The sequence below is a fragment of the Panthera onca genome, chromosome C2 (genome assembly GCF_046562875.1).
Source record: "Panthera onca isolate mPanOnc1 chromosome C2, mPanOnc1 haplotype 2, whole genome shotgun sequence".
Lineage (NCBI taxonomy): Eukaryota > Metazoa > Chordata > Mammalia > Carnivora > Felidae > Panthera > Panthera onca.
In genome coordinates this window covers 68842245-68859125 of record NC_138347.1, presented here as the reverse complement: position 1 = coordinate 68859125, position 16881 = coordinate 68842245, and the positions used below count along the sequence as shown (strand labels likewise).

General features: G+C 52.0%; 1 protein-coding gene and 1 long non-coding RNA gene across 3 annotated transcripts in view; one reads left to right on the top strand and one right to left on the bottom strand.

The window, feature by feature from the left end:
* ADCY5 (adenylate cyclase 5) overlaps positions 1-16881 on the top strand; it is a 145414-nt gene that overhangs the window by 13746 nt on the left and 114787 nt on the right. The window lies entirely within an intron of this gene.
* Positions 780-8726, bottom strand: LOC132683627 (uncharacterized). 2 transcript variants are annotated; one of them, XR_009612320.3, is made up of 5 exons: positions 8146-8726; positions 6600-6684; positions 3665-3754; positions 2678-2775; positions 780-1538 (listed from the first exon to the last, which is right to left on the bottom strand). It is a non-coding gene; the product is annotated as an uncharacterized LOC132683627 (long non-coding RNA). The 2 variants fall into 2 exon arrangements; XR_009612321.3 differs by lacking the exon at positions 6600-6684.

The following is a 16881-nucleotide window of genomic DNA, read 5'->3' as shown; positions in this document are numbered from 1 at the left end:
CAGGGCATCTGCATCTTGTAATCCTCCTGGTGCGTCTGACATGCACCAGGGCTCAGAACTACTGCCCTGAGTCTCCCTCCATCAGCACAGGGATCATGGGGATGACACTGAGTCTGATTTATGGCTATATTGAAAGGCGAGTTGTTTATATCGAAAGGGTTTATTGTGGTGATTCAGTAAAGAGTGATGGCCACTAAAAATTATTGCAGGCGTGTAATGGGAAGAGAACTTGGTTGGTGGTTGGTATATAAAATCTTGTCAGGCAAGGCTGTGGCTCGGTATATTTATGTTGCTCTTATCACCAGCAATTAGCCCCAAACACGGCTCGATAAATGGCTTAGCACAGTGCTAGAATAACTGCAAGAATATTTTAGATGATGATTACTACTCCATGTGCTCGACTGAGCCATCTTAGCAGGGCAGTGAATCTCACTCAACATTCTGCGGACCTGCTTGCTACAAACAAGTGCCTTTTGATGGGTATTAACTCTTTTCTCTCTTTGTACCTGGTAATTCCTTTCTGAATGGGTGGAAATTGTGCCAACATGCGGCCTTAACACCCTCAGCAGTGTTTATCATTTTTGAGTCCCTCCAACTAGAATGTAAATGAGAACAGTGTCTGTAGTAGGTGCTCAATAAATATTTGTTAGGTGGGTGAATGAATGAATTTGCTCCAAGTTACACAGCAGGTAAATAGCAATGTTAGTCCAGCTCTGTTAACTACTGTTACTTTTTCTTTGACTCTTAAGTTCGTGAAAAGCAAGGAATGATATCGCTAGTGACTCCCTGTATGCATTTATTGTTATCAGTCCGTGTGGCAAGGACACCTTGAAGTTACTTGTTTTCGAGCACCTTTAGATTGGGGTGAGAAGCACAAGGATTCTGTGGCAGCCCTCGTGCCCTGGGGGCACCTAGAGAAAGACATGAAATTGGGGTCCATGGGAGGACTGAGAAGATTGCAAAGTGCCAGATGTGTGGGGTGGAGGCCTGGGAAGTATCCCAATCCAGGACAGAGAGATGTCCTTGGGTTAAACTGTATGCGAATGGCCACATGTGGATTACGATGTGGTCTTTTTTGGAAAAGGGTTATCTGGGGAGAGTTAATTTTGGATTTTGCTTTACATTTATTTTTAAAGTGGAATATTTCTCCGGCATTGGTGACAATGGCCTAGAAAAGCCAGTTAGTCACCATATGAGATCTTCCCCATGTGGGGTGCTGTTGCCCCTGCCTATTTCCCACCTGCCTTCTGCAGGATGGGTTTAAACCCTCTCCCTCTGAGGCCTCTGGGGAGATTTCACTGGCAAAGAGTTCTCTATGGGGAACTCCTGCTGGGTCTGAAGTGGTGACATTCTCTGCTTTGATCCTGGGGTGGAGGAGGCTGGTGACAGCTTATGGGGGTGGCTGCTCTTGGCTTCTCCTTGGGAGAAGCAATGGCATCCAGGTGAGGCTGTGTCTACCTCTATAGGACAGGTTCCAGCCTGCATTCTCCTGCAGTCTTTTTTTTTTTTCTTTCATTACTTTTGCTTGGTATCTTCTCCTGGAAGTAAAAGGGAAATCACCTTAAATCCAGATTTAAAGAACAGACCTGGTTTCTCTTAAGGGAACAAAAAGATGTGGACTGCCCCACCCCACTTCCCCTAAGGTCCTCTTTAGGTTCCACTGTGGACAGGAAGAGAGTATGTGGCCCCTGTGCTATGACGGCCCCCTCCCCACACCAGGCTGGCCCTGGAATGATGGGGGTGGGGGGCGCTTACTCATTTACCACAGGCGATGGAGATCTGCCAACTCTGAGACTTCCACTGGGTCTCCACCCCCCACACCCTTGTCATTAGCCTAATAGGCACAGCTTGTGCCTGGAGGGAGCAGGACAGTGGCTGCGGGCAAGTGAGCTTGGGAGGACCCATAGGAGTTGGGTGCTGGTGTGGTTGTGGGGTAGGGTGGGTCATGCTCTTCCCAGTAGAGTGCAGAGGCTGGGAGCCTTGGGTTTCCCAGGAGCTGAGAAGCTACCAGGCTGGCCACACACAGGTAGAGCATGCCACCCTGCCGTCTCCCACTCGTTCCCCCCACCTTAGCCAGCCCCATCCCTCGGGTGGTCTTGGAGGAAGGTAGTTCTCTCTGCTGTTAAAGTAATTTGGTGACTCTGGGGACAAAGAAATGATACAGCCCTGGGTGGGGGGACTAAAAGTCACTCAGCAAATAGTGTACAGTTCTCAGACATTTCTTTCCTGCTTTACCCTCTGTCACGGGTCCCTGTCTGCCAGTCCTCCTGGTCAGTCTCCTTCCACCTCCTTGAACTCAGCATGTCCTAAACCAAAATTCATCATCATCCATAACTTGGCTTTATTTTTGTCAGTGTCACCTCTCTCTTTGCCTGGGTTCTGGTGTTAGATGTTTGGGGGACCGTTCAGCAAGTATCTCCCATGGGTTAGGCACTGGGAACCAGGATGAGTAAGCCGCAGACCCTGCCTCTGAGAGGAGACCTGTAAATAGCGTGTCTTGAGCACCAGGCTCTTTCTAAGCACTTGAGTTGTGTTAACTCACTTAATCCCCATAGCAGCACTACGACGTAAGCGCTGACGTTGTTCCGCCCATTTTGCAGATGGGCACATTGAGATATAGGTTAGACCAGGCTGAACCGATGAACACGGCAACCTGGTCCCAAGTCTGGGCTCTTACTTGTCAAGTCCAGGCAGACGGTCAGGAACTCACACTCCCAAGGGCCCAGTAGGGCGACAGCAGTTTTAGCAGCAGAGACGGCGCATGCCAGCTTCTTCCTGGTGGGAATGGGGAATGCTTGCAGCAGAGGGGAGGCTGGCTATTAGGTGGGACTAGGTTGGGAAGAATATAGACTTCTGGGCCAAGTTTTTTTTTGTTTTTCTTGAGGCAGTGGGGATCGCTGGAAGGTTCACATGCAGGAGAGGAAGTGGATGTGGCCATGTGTGTGTTAAGAAAGGTGGTGTTAATGCTGGTGTATGGAGCTGAAGGGAAGCGCCTCCAGGGAGAGGAAGAGTGGGAGATGAGTGGGGACCCTGCCGCCCTGTCCTGTCCGTGAGACTGAAGACAGGGGGTAGCTGAGGGTCAGGGCCTTCAGACAAGATGGGGAGGGTCACAGGGAGCATCTGGGCATTTACCTATTAGTTTCTTCTTGCCTTGGTTACCAGTGGTGCCAAACTGGTTCCCTCGTGCTCTCTACCCAGGACACCAGTTCTCTAGTCTCTGGGGAATGAGATATCACCTCCTTCCTGGGGAGACCTGGGATGGATCCCAGGGGCCCTCCTCTTTACCTTTTCTTGGGCTTTAAATATCCCATGTCAGTCTCTTCCCTTCAAATCCGTAGGGCCCAGCCTTTATCCGGATGTTAGGTACCCAAACATTCAACCTCCTAGCCTCTCCTCCCTCTGGAAGCTCCCAGCCAGCCCTGTCAGGTGCCCAGAGACCTCATGCCCTAGAGAACTCTACTCTTCTCTGGGGCCCGGTATCCTGGCCACCCTGACCCCCAGCAGAGCTCCTGGTGCTTTGCAGGCCCTGTATGCCACCTTCCACCTACTGTTCTTTCTCAGAGGCCACCTGACAGAGTGCAGAGTGAACCTGCTTGTTCATTGCCTGCCTCCCCCCGCCCACTGAGAGTGTCCACTTCCCGAGGCGGGGCCTCGTCATGCTCACGACTGTGTGTCCTATGCCTCCACTGTTCAAATCCCAACTCTGCCATGCCCCAGCTGTGTCTCCTTAGCAGGTTTCTCGCTCTTTCTGAGCCTGTTTTGCAGAAGATGGAATATAGTAAGAATGGTTACCCCTGAGGGTTGTGTTGAACACTGTATGTGACGATATATACAAAGCACTTTGCACAGGGACTGCCAAGGAAAATGCCCTGAACGAATGATCTGTGGTCTGTCCTGGCTGCGTATCGTTTGCGCTTGTAAATTCCCACACATTACAGGAGAGCCCAGTGTTTCTGTCAGATGCCTGTGTGTTTGGATGGTAGTAAACAGGGTAGAAGAAAATTGCGTTACCTCCAAAAGGAAGGCTAAGTGGAGGGAGGGCTAGGCCCTGGGTCCTGGGTTTTTATCGCACCCTTGCCCCATCCTTATTCTGTCTGGTGGCCACCAAATGCCTAGTGCAGACCCACTAGGAGCAAGGCAGCCTCCAGAACTGACTGGGACCAGCCTGGGAGCTGGCACAGGACTTCCTGGGTGAGTGTGAACTGGGGCGTGGGCTGAGCCAGGTCCCCCTGCCTGAATTCAGAGGTGACTGTAGCTGAGGGAGGCTGCAAGGAGGTCAGGACTGTGACTCGCATCCCTCTGAGGACTGTTCTAGAGAGGCCGGTAAATAAACTGAGAGTGGTTTTTAAAGAGTAGAAGCCACTGGGGAAGAGGGGGACACACATCTGCTTCTCCCAGATGTGCTTCTTTCTGTAACTTCATTAAGACATGTACTCATGCAGCAAAGGACAACAAAACCGCCCACGGGCCAGCAGAGGCCTCAGCGTGGAGAGTGCTCTGGGTTGGTGAGGACTGTTGGGGAGAAGGCCTGAGAGAAGCCAAATGAGACACTCAAGGGATCTGGCCTGAGGGCGAGTGACAGCCAGGACATTGAATCACATCCCTTGCCCCTAAGTGAGTGTCCAGGTGGGGTAGGGCCCATGCCTGGGCAAGAGATTGGTGATGAAGTCCAGAACATTCCCCCAGCTGGTTAGACCTTGCAGGGGGGACGGGGGGGGGGGGAGGGGGCGGGGGGGCGGAACGCAGGGCTGGCCAGCTGGGTGGACTGTTGGAGGACTGCTGGGAAGTGGCCTGCCGGCTTCCTGCCTGTTCATAGACTCGTGTGCCCCAGACTGGGCCCCTTCCCTCCAGTCCTGCTACCCTAACACTATGCAAGGGGCCCCCTGAGCCTGGGCTGCACTCAGAATGCCTGGGGAGGGGCTGTGCCAGCACCAGAAACCACAACAGACCCTGACCCTGGCTAATGGAGGCGGTCTTGAAATGGACCTTTTTTCTTTTTGGCTAAATTAACATTTGGCATTTCAGGGTGCTGGCCCCGTGCCCGGCTGCTCTGGCCTTCTGCCTGTCAGCTCCTTTGAGGCTATTTTTGCCATTCACTTATTTATTAACTATTATTGCTCCCCAGGACAGATGGGCACACACACACTGACATGCATGTGCGTGCACGTACACATGCCCTGCAACCCAGAGTCCACTGGAAAAGCTAACCTGCACCCACCAGGTGGAACATGGTGTGCAGAAGGGGGAAAGGATCAAAAGGATGGTCGCTGGGTTGGGGTAGAGGAAGGGCTGATGGGAGGCAGGGGCCTCCCTAAGCTCATCATTCCCCAGAAATGCCTTCCACCCCCCAAAGCATCTCTGTTCCTATTCTCTCGCCTTCAGGGGTGTTCAGTCCTAGGAAGTGCTCATGTGGGAGAAGATTGTGGGTCTTGCCTGAACCATCTTTCCAGAGAGATAAGCAGGGGGCCTGGGAGGACTAAGGGCCCCCTTGCTAGGACTTCTCTGTCCAGCTCCACCAAGCCCCCAACTTCCAGAGGAGGGAAACTTGGCACCTGCCTTCAGAGAGCTCGCAGCCTGGTGGGGACGATGCTGGGCTGTGCTGGTGAGATGAACAGTCCTCAGGCCCACCACCTGATAACAAAGTGCATCAGAAGGAACAGGCTGGAATTGAGGGGCGGTGTGCACACAGGTGTCTACCGTTTGATCCCTCTGACAGCAGGTTGCTAGCAGCAGAACAGAGCCCCAAGCCACACAGACCTGTGAGCCTGTCCTTGGTGCAGGGCACTGCCTGTGGTACAAGGGCACCTAGAGCACCATGCAATAATCCCCACCCTTGCTTCCAGTCTCTTTGTTTCGGGACCAGCCTATCTGCTCTGAGCCTGGGGCCCCAGCCATGTTTCCCTCCATGGCTCCGGTGGAGCCAGGGGGAGAACAGAATGAACAGCAGGGACCTTCTGCCTGAGTCTGTCTGGGCCTTGTCCTGGGCCTTGGCTTACACCTGTGAGAAATGGGAATGACACTCCTGCCACAGCAGGGAGTGAGGACATCAGGGCCCGTAAGTGATGGTGACCAGTCCCGAGTCCTGGGCTAGCTCCCTGTTTTCTCCCACCCAGCTGGCCAGCCCCACCCTTCCCTTCGTAGGGCATGTGGCATCTAATTTCCTCATTCCCCAGGGCCCTTCTCTGCCTCAAGAAGACACTGCCTTCCTGAGACTGGATACTTACTGCAGAGGGACTGCCAGCTGGGGGCTTTTCTGCCTTGGGACCCAGTGCCAGCCCTTCTCAGGTTGGCATCAGGGAACTCCCTAAGAGCAGGGGGCTTGCCCCTTCCATCAGACTGGGAGCTGAGGGCACGGGCTGCATCTCCCCCATCAAGACTAGGAGCTCCTGAGGACAATGACCATGCATCTCCTATCAGACTAGAAGCTCCCTGAGGTCAGGGGCTGAGTCTGTCCCTGCCAGATTGGGAACTCCCTGAGGACAGGAGATGTTAGCATCCCCATCAGACTGGGAACTCCCTGAGGATGGAATCAGACTTCTTCTTCCCCACTTCAGGACCCAGTGGGGTTGTGGGACACAAAGGTACCCAGTCCTTGGTACCTGGAAAATCTGGGAAGAGGATGGAATGCTGGAGGCTCCACAGCTGTAGCCAGGGATGCTGGAGGAGGAGAAATTTCTCACCTTTCTGTAGGAAGTCAGAGCCAAGAATTACATCCCCTTAGAGAAGCTTCCCTCTGCTTTCCTTTCTTCTTGGTGGTAGGGTAGGGATGGGTTTTACAGGCAGGGTAGGGGGTGGCCAGGATTTCACAAGTATGATAGCAATTGAGCACTAAGTGTTTGTGCTAAGCTCAGGGCGTGAGTGAGGGAGGTGGGTGCAGGTGTGGGATGGGTGGGCAGTCAGGGAGGGGGCTGGCCTGGTGCCTCTGGTGGGCAAGACGAAGTGCCCTCTTGAGCTGCTGCTTCACATGATTTACTCCTGAGCCCAAGGCTGGGACAGCCCTAGTAACTGTCCTGTCCCCTCTGTGTCCTCGAACTCAACCCTGGTGCTTCTCCCCGGGAGGGACATTTGGGAGGTCTCTCTGCTCTGTGCATCCAGATTATACCAGGCTCCTGTCATATTGTGATCTATGTGTGTCTGTATCTTTCTCCCCTACTTGAGAAGGGACTGTCTCGTTAATTTATTTGCTTGTCTCTCTCCTGGAATAGCCACAGCCCTTGGACTCTTCTGGAGTACGATGGCTTCTAAGGGCTCTCAGTAGCATGAGGGGGCGCTCATTGAGAAGGAGTTCAAGCTTGCTGCCGGAGGGTCTGGCAGGGAAACCATTGTCATATGGTCTGGTTGTCCTGGTTGGGGGCTACAGGAGAGGGGGATTTGCAGCTCCCCCAATCATGAGCTGAGCTCACTGCCCTTGACCTGTAGTTACGAATCTGTTGCTGTGTGGCTTAATGGCAGGTGCTTGGGCTTTACAGACAGGCAGCTCTGGATTTGAAACCCACCTCTGCCACCTACCTGTATACAAGTTACTTTGGAAGAGTGACCACAATGCCTGACCCTCAGGGTCCGCATCTGATCACATGGGGCTGTTGCTATCTACTCCACAGCCGTGGCTCAGGATTTGTGCACTAATCTGTGTAAAGCACTCTGACCTTCCCTGCTGGTCATGGAAATGCCACGGATAGGCCGAGAGGAGGAGTTCAGTCAATTAAATGTTTTTTCCTGGTCTTGTGTGTTTTAACTTCCGGCTGCTTTAGCTACTCATCTGAATCTTGTCTCAGCTTTGGTGCCACTTTGCTGAGAGAAGGGGAGAAAGTGTGGCCATATTAGGAGCTGAGCAGAACCCTTTGAGGGCCCCTTTCTACCCAGGAGGAAGCTGGCAGTCCCCGTGCCTGCACACAGTTCTGCCTCCCAGGCAAGACTGCATTATTATGAGCTAATGTCTGTGCTGTCTCTGGAGTGGCCAGGGGAGAAACATCGAGTAATATGATTACTACAACAGTAATAATAACAGCAACAACACCAACAAGCACACATAATTATGGAGAAGGCCAAGATTTGAGGGCCTGGCTCCAGGCCAGAGCTGTGGTTAGTGCACGAGGGGTGGCCATGGGGCTCGAAGGCAACGGCTTTCAGGTTTTTCATACTCACATCTCCCTCGCACAGTCTTCCCCCATTAAATACAAAGCCTCTGGACAAATCGATAAGTCTCTTCCACGATAGCATAGCAGTTGGGTTTGGTGTGGTATGATCTTGTGCTCATCCCAGAGTAGGTAAGGAGGTCCCACAAAGGGACACAGCAGGCTCCATCTGTCCTGTGCACCCCCTGCCCACTGCTCTCCACTTGCCCACTCAGAACGCCCCCTACCAAGACATCGCCCACTGTAGACTTGTGCCCACTCTTGGGTGGCAGTTTGAGTCTGAGAGCAGGGGGCAGTTGCCCAGTGGGAACTCTTTCCATAGTTCAGGCCAATGGCCAGTGTGGACCACACCCAGGCCCTGGATTTAGGAGTCGGTGTCACAGTGACATGCTCACATCACAGGATATGATTATTGTAGTGCAGTAGCTAAGGACTGCCTAGGTTGTAATTCTGGCTTTGTCATGCATCAGCTGTAAGATCTTGGGTAAGTTCCTTAACCTCTCAGAGCCTCAGCCTTCTCATCAGAAAGTAGAAATAATAAAAGTAACTTCATAGTGGTGTTATCCATGCTAATGATAGTATGTGGCACATGGTAAGCCCATGAGGGTCAGTTCTTTTATAGTTATTATTATTTTGGGAGGGACAATAAAATACCTTCAACAGCTCCCACCTGTGGGTTCTGTTATATGTTGAGTTGTATTTTCCAAAAAGATGTTGAGGTTCTAACTCAGTACCTATGACCTTATTTGAAAATAAGGTCAAGTTAGATGAAGCCATTAGGGAGGACCCTAATCCAATGACTGGTTTCCTTATAAAAAAAAAAGGGGGGGTGGAATTTGGACCAAGAGATAGACATTCATTGGAGGAAGATGGCCTGAAGACACAGAAAATTTCATCTACAAGCCCAGGAATGCCCATGGTTACCTGAAGCTAGGAGGGAGGCCTGGAAGAGATTCTCCCTCATAGTCCAGAGGAACCCTGAGCTGACACCTTGATTTTGGACTTCTGGGCTCAGGACTATGAGACAATAATTTCTGTTGTTGAGCCCTCAGTTTGTGGTGCTTTGTTAGAGCAGAGCCCCAGGAAACGAATGCAGGGTCTGAGGAGGGTATGGCCCACTGACCCCCACTGCCACCCTGAGCTACCTGCTACCCTCAGGGGAGAAGAATGGGGTTGGCACTGAGAAGACAGGTTTGGCTGGCCTCTGGTACCTGGAATCTGTATCAGATGGCCCAGGCTCTTGGCCTGCAGGTGAACAGAGTTGGAAACATTTATAGGGCCTGAGACACAAATAGCCCACCCCTCACTTCCCACCCTGTCTTCCTGCCTCTCTCCTCTGCTTCTTAGAGCACTCCCCACCTCACCCCTGCTCCAGGCAGGAGAAAATGGAGAAGGGAGGTCATAAATCCCCAGAGAGGGCAAGCCAAGGTAAGATTTGGGCCTGAACATCTCTGCCCCTCTCCCCGCCTATCTCCTGGGGACTTAAATCTGTTCTCTAGGCGGGAAATGGCTTGCCTGTCTGGGATGTATCTGTATGTCTGTGCGTGTGTGTGAGTGTGTGTATAAAGAATGTCCCTCATTAAGCTGCTGTGGGCCTCGTGACCATGACTCATAAACGTACAATCAAGCTGCACTGGACAGAGGAGACCTGTCCCCGGAGTGGGTGATGCCGGCTTCCGATGCAGCAGCCAGCGCCAAGGCCCTCCACGGCCCACCTTGGCAGCCCGCCCCTGTCTTCTCCCTTCAGAGAACGGGTTGTTCAGTGTCACTTGAGGGAACAGATAGGTCTTAAGTGCCTCTGTCTGCAGGATGTGGGGATCCAGCGATGAGGAAGGTGCTGGCCTCACCACTGGGAGCTTGTCATTTGTGCAGGATGGAGGGGTGGGTAGTGTCTAAGGCAAGCACACAAATCTAGGGAGAATAAAATAAAGGAGCATGGAGAAGTGCAGGTTGAGAGTCAGGAGTGGGGAGAGGGCCTGGGGAGGAGGAAAAGTTGGGGATGTCGGGGCGGGGTGAGCCCATGGGGCCTTCATGAAGGAGGCTCTGAAGCCCCGACATTGCTGCAGGGGGAAATGCAGAAGCAAAGTCCTGGAAGCGGGAGTGTGCAGGGTGTGTCTGGGCACACGGAGTCTTCCTGGTGATCCAAGTGCAGAGTCCTCCCTGGGGCAGGTGGGAGAGAAGGCAGAAAATAACCCATTACGGCCTCAGATGCTGGCGGTGGAGGTCTGTGTAATATCGCTGTAAGAGGAGATCTTTTGAGGCCAAGAGTGCATGGTTCAGGCTGTACTTTAGAGGGGAGTTGGACAGGGAGAGTTTGTGGTTTGGGGAGAATGCAGCCCTGGAAAGAGGCTGAAGCAGGTCTGGGAGGCGAGTGGGGAGCACAGTGGAAGTGGGAAGAAAGGGTGAAAAGAGACACATTTCTCTGGGCAATTGAAGATTTGGCAAGCGAGGAAGAGGAGGCATGGAAGATGAGCCAGGGTAAAGGAACAGTGCTGCCATTCAAAGGGAGGTGGGTGGGCTGTGGCTGTGGCATGTGGAGGGAGGGGGCCGGTGTGCTTGGGGTCAGAACTGGAGCCTCTGATGTGATGAGAGGAATCATCATGGGGCTAGGGAGATGCGGAGCCCTCTCTGGGGAACCTGGGATGGTGGTGACGTGGGATCCTTGGGTGAACATGTGCCATTTGCTGTCTCAGGATGAGCGGCCAGGGTGGGTCTCAGCTCCTGGGGCCCCGGGTGCTTTGTAGCTCAGACCTGCCAAGGGGTGTGGTGGCCAGGGCTCCCAAGGGAGCTGAGCCTGCTCTGATTCCTTCAGTGGCTGTGTCCTTGCCCACAAAAGAGTTGGTAGCCATGGCTGGGTCCAGGGTCTTCCTGTGCTGGAGAGCCACTCTGAGTCTTTATCCAGCACATTTCTGGCCTCTCAAGCTGTCTTACCTGGCAAGACTTCATTTAGATCATTTTCTGTGCTTCACTATGTAGGTTTCTGAAATGTCAGAGGTTGCAAGAACGTTAGCTGCCGTATCCAATTCTTATTTTTAGTGGCATGAATGGATGCCCAGGCAGGCAAGGTGACCACCCAAAGTCACGGGGCTAGTCAGGGCTGGTTTAGCCCTTTCTTAAGGGATTGGGATTTAGACCTGTCTTCTGAATGGAGATACTGTCCTCTTTCCTATGTGTGGGTTTCCGGCCTCTTCAAAGTCAGGAGCTACATGTCCATCCCTGCCACTCAGCCAGGTGGACATTAATAAAAATTTGTCACCTGAATAAAAAGAAGTACAGTGTCTAGCACATGCAAATATTTATTCAGTTGGGGAGTGGCAGGTGCAAGGGCTTAAGGAAGTGTCCTCTCTGGGGGGCTGGCTGTCAAGGGCCTGTGAGAGAGGAGGGCTCACCGGCTTTGGCCATGGGGCGATTGTTTCCATCACTGCCTTGTTGAGGAGCCCAGGAAGGGGGCGGAGGAGGAGAGGGTGGGGTCCTCTCACTGGTAACGATTCCTTTTCTTCCCTGGACAGGCTAACTCTGTGCGCTTTTCTTGCCTCCTGCAAGGAGGTCAAGGCATGTGTGGGGTGGGGAAGGGGGAGGAACCCTGTACCTTTGGGGATGCTAGGCAGTCAGAGGTGCTTGAGGCAGACATGTCTACTTACTGGGTCAGACAGAGCTGCAGTGCACTCTTGGCTCTCCTCTCTCTGAGGGGAAGGATTAGTCAGTTTGGGCTGCCGTAACAAAATACCACAGACTTGGTGGTTTAAACAACAGGCATCTATTTTGTCACAGTTCTAGCGGCTGGAAGTCCAAGATCAAGGTGCCAGCAGATGCAATTTCTGGTGAGAACTGCCTTCCTGGCTAGCAGACGGCTGCCTTCTTGCTGGGTTTTCACATGGCCTTTCCTCTGCGCATGAGCTTTTGAGGGAGAGAGAGAGAGAGAGAAGACTCTGGTGTCTCTTCCTCTACTTAGAATACCAGCCCTTACTGGATGAGGGCCCCACCCTATGACCTCCTCTAACTTTTTAATGTTTATTATTTATTTATTTATTTATTTGAGAGAGAGAGAGAGAGAGAGAGAGAGAGCACAAGTGGGAGGGGCAGAGAGAGAGAGAGAGAGAGAGAGCACAAGTGGGAGGGGCAGAGAGAGAGAGAGAGAGAGAGATTGAGAGAGAGAATCCCATGCAGGCTCTGCACTGTTAGCTCAGAGCCCAGTGCAGGGCTTTATCCCACGAACCGTGAGATCATGATCTGTGCCAAAATCAACAGCCAGATGCTTAACTGACTGAGCCACCCAGGCACCCCCCCCTTGTGACCTCCTTTAATCTCAGTTACCTCCCAAGATCCCATCTCCAAATATAGTCACACTGGGGTTAGGGCTTTATCCCAGCAATTTTGGAGGATATGTTCAGTCCATAACATAGAGGGTTTGTGAATGACAGCTGTAGGTTTGTATCTTCCCCAGTATCAGGGTGCCCTCTCTGTGGGTGCGAAAGTCTTGTCTTGTAGGAAATTTGCTCAAAATCTTGAAGTCTCTACAAATTTCTGTGAACAAATTGTCACATTCCATCATTTACCTCAGATGAGGGTCAGAGTCCGAGTGTCCCTTGTACTTTAGAGCTTCTTCCTCTCCCGTCAGGTCAGGGCCAGGGAAGGCCTTTGGGAGGTCTGTGAGGCTGTCTCTCTGTGGGGCAGCCTGGTGTCTTCCCCAACTCAATTGGACAAAATGTTCTAGTTCTGAAAGTTCCAGAGAAAGAGGGGCGCCTGGGTGGCTCAGTCAGTCGAGCGTCCGACTCTTGACTTTAGCTTGGGTCATGATCTCACGGTTTTTGAGTCTGAGCCTCATGCTGGGATCTGTGCTGAGCACGGAGCCTGCTTGGGATTCTCTCTCTCCCTCTCTCTCTCCCCCTCCCCACTGGAGCAGGCATGTGCATGTGCACACTCTCTCTCACACACACACACTCTCTCTCTCTCTCTCTCAAAATAAATAAACTTTAAAAATAAATAAAAGTTCCAGAAAAGGAGATTCATGCCATTAGCTCCTTCTAGGGAAGAGTCTGGAAATGAGTCCTGAAGAATGAAATCTCAGAAAGAGAGCTGTTGGGGTGGGGGTGACCTGTCCATCAAGATAGCAGGTCCTGGAGGAGAATGCCACCCCCCGTGGGACGTCGTCATCTCTGCCAGCCCCTCCTGCACCATCTCTTCTTTCCTCCTGTCCCTCCATCTCCCTTTCCCGGTACCCTCCCTGCACGCCTCATCTAGTTTCTGCATTATACCTCCCTGCCCCTGGGTGGGTCCTTCATCTTAGATTTTTTTTAATATGCAACATTTCAAAGTAGAGGGAATAGTGAACTCCCATATACATACCCATCACTTATGCAGCAACTGTCATGGTTTTTACCACATTTATTTTATTTATCCTCCCCCCCCCCCCTTTGCTGAAGTATATTAAAGCAAATTCCAGCCATCGTGTCAGTTTCTTTCTATATACTGAGTATGTGTTTTGGAAAAAAGAAGAGACCTGCACCTGAACCTGACCTCTGCCTCTGTGCCCTCCTGGGTCAGTCACTAATGCCCTCGATGCTGTTTCTTCACTGTGATTTCTTCCCAAGGGTATGGTGTTAAGGTAAAATAAAGGAGCACTTAAAAAGAAGATCGGTGTTGTAAGAAGGTGCACCAGGTTATACCCGGAGGCTTGGGTTTTGTAATTAAACTGCATTCTCCCTGGTTGGAGCTCCTCCCTAAAGCCACGAAGGCTCTGTGGGACATGCTGCCCCCTCTCCCTGGTCGCAGGAAAAGTAATCATTTTCTAAATGGTCCCCCAGACGCTGAAGAGTGGCTCATTAGTCCTCCCAGGGGCCGCTGTCACCCCCGGGAGGACAAATGGCCCAGCTTGGAAAGAATCTGGGTCATTTTATCTTGCACCATGAAGACCTCCCCAGGGTTCTGATGAGAAGTGCTCTGACCATGACCACGAGACTACAGGTGCACTGGCACCTGGCATGGAGGTGTGCTCGGCTGGGGTGGGGCCGGGTGGGGGGGTGGTGGTGAGGAGGCTGGCTCGGGCTCTGTCCAAGTCTGGTTCCACGCTGTCTCCCCGTCCCCAGCTGAGCCACGGGAAGTGTAATGATTCTGTCTCATTCCTCTCTAACAAATGAATTTCTCGCTCTCTTGGCACACTAAGCCATGTTTACAGAAAATATCAGTCTAGAATAAACAGTTCCTGTCAGACCCCAGGGCCAGTGGGGACTGTGGAGGAACCCGTGGGTCTCCTCCCCAGTCACTAGAAGGGGCTTCAGTCCCTGCTGTGGCTCACCTCTGGGCTCTTCTCTCTGGGGGGTCCTAGAGGCTGATGTAGTAGTAGCTTTGGAGTTAGACAGCCTTGCACCCAAATCCTGTTTCCTGCCTTGACTGCCTGTGTGCCTGCAGGCAGGGTCACTTAGCTCCACAGAACCTCAGCTTCCTCATCTGTAAGTCCTCAGAAGGGTGGCTTTAAAGAGGAGTTGTCAGGCCAAGCACCTAGCTCAGAACCGGTACTCAGAAATGTTGCCTTTTCTCTCTCCTGACTTGGAGCTCCCGTGTCCCCCTGGCATCACTTCTGGACACAGGGAACATTGACAAAACAAATCATTGTTGGTACAGTTTCTGAGGAGCATTTCCCATATTATTTCATTGGGGTGTCAATGATGTATTTATTGTCATCCTCATTTTACAGATTAGAAAAATGAGGCTCAGAGAAGTTAAGAAGATTTTACGCAGTTGCACAGTAAGTGTGGAGGTGGGGCTGGGGTGAGGCACCAGCTAGTGGGTGAGATCTGTGTGGAGTGGAGAGGGCTGGGGATAGATGAGATATGGTACAAGCCTTTGAAGGTTCAGTGTCCCCACAAAGTCATTCTTCACTCACCCATCTAGGTAGGTCCCCCAGTAGTTTAAATTTTTTTTTAATGTTTATTTATTTTTGAGAGAGAGAGAGAGAGAGAGAGAGAGCCTGAGCAGGGGAGGAGCAGAGAGAGAGGGAGACACAGAATCTGAAACAGGCTCCAGGCTCTGAGCTGTCAGCAAGAGCCAATGCGGGGCTCGAACTCACAAACTGTGAGATCATGACCTAAGCCGAAGTCAGAGGCTTATCTGACTGAGCCGCCCAGGTGCCCCTGTCCCCCAGTAGTTCATATGCCTTTAGCTCACAACATACTACCTAGACCACCTTTTCAATCCCTCTCTCCTTTCCCCCCTGAGTTTCATTTTATTTGAATTGGAGCTGGCAGGCACCTTTGAGGTCACTCCCTTAGCTCTGAGAATGAGGCTAAGTGCACAGAGGTGAAGTGACCTGCCCAGGGGCACCCAGTCCACAGTGAGACTGGAACGTGACTCCCAGGCATTGCTCTGTCCACGGCACAACCTGCCCCGTACTTGGTCCCCTGCAATCTTTGCTGCTGTATACTCCTTCAAGGCAGACACCGGGGCTTTCGTGTCTTGGACTCAGTGCCATCAGGTTCGACAAATGCTTGTTGAACAAATCAAAGGGAAAGTGAACCACTGCCTCTCTTTGTCTTTTCTGAAGATAGAACATGAAATGCCTCAAGTTGCAGCCAGAGGGATTTAGGTTAGACTGACAGTAAGGTCAGGCAGATCAGCTTCCTGCGGTGGCCCTGCCGCCCCGAGTCTCTGGAGGCTGTGTAATCACTTGTCCTCTCTGGTGAAAGCCACACTGGTTTAGGATGTGGGTGGGGTGTAGTGGATACACTGCAGGTCTGGACCCACTTCAGGCCTCAGGTTTCTCAGGGGAGGCCCTCCCCAAGTGCATTTTTCTATGGTTCGACTCCAGAAATTCTGTCTGGGAGGGAACATCTCCCTCCCTCCTCAGGCTGAGATCAGAGGCCTCCCAGAAATGGACATCCTTCCTTGGGCCCCAGCCCACCCATGGGCCTGAGCTCAGAGCTCAGAGATCTCGTCAGGGACGGGAAGTGCTCCTGCCTGCCTGAGACTAGGGTTCGGGGAAGTGTTTTGTGTTTTAGGCAAACTCAGTGCTTACCTTCAGAAAGGTCACTACTTAAGAAAACACTACTTAAGCAAACAGCCTGGCAGGGTCTGTAGCTCCTCTCCTGCAAACCAGCAGCATTTCCAAGATGAAAATGGGAAAACAGAGCAGGAGAGAAAGGCTCTTCGTCTCCTGGATGAGCCTGTGTTGTGTAGCCTGTGACTGCTTCTACTGCTGACGATGTCTCCAGGGCCTCTGTTACTTCTTACAAATCTCAATTTAGCCAGGAAACAAAGTCCAAGCCTGGGCTGTGAGGCCTGCCCTGTGGGGCCATGCTGGGTGTCTATAACCCTGTGAGAGAAGGCCCCGGCCATCGTGACAGGCGTGTTCACGGACAGGGCTATTTAGGGCACTCATCAAACGAGCAATAACCAGGACTGCCCTTTTTGTTTTGTTTTGTTTTGTTTTGTTTTGTTTTGTTTTTAGCCTGAGGAAGGGTCCAGATGTTGCTACTTCTCCAGATGTTTTTTTGTGGTAAAGCCGAAGAGCAGAGATAGGAAATGAGGGGTGTGGAGGAGGTGGTTTTCAGAGCCTTCCACATAACAGATAACCAACTGATAATCTGTCTTCTATGGGGGCCCAGATTCCTTCTGTGCTGGACCTCCCCACTGAGCCCACCAACCTTCAAGCACATCCCTCTCGGGATTTTGTTTTTACCTTCTCTTAGACTCTCCGCCACCAGCACTGGAATTGCTGTCCTAATACCCTTAACGTGTCACCCGAAGAATG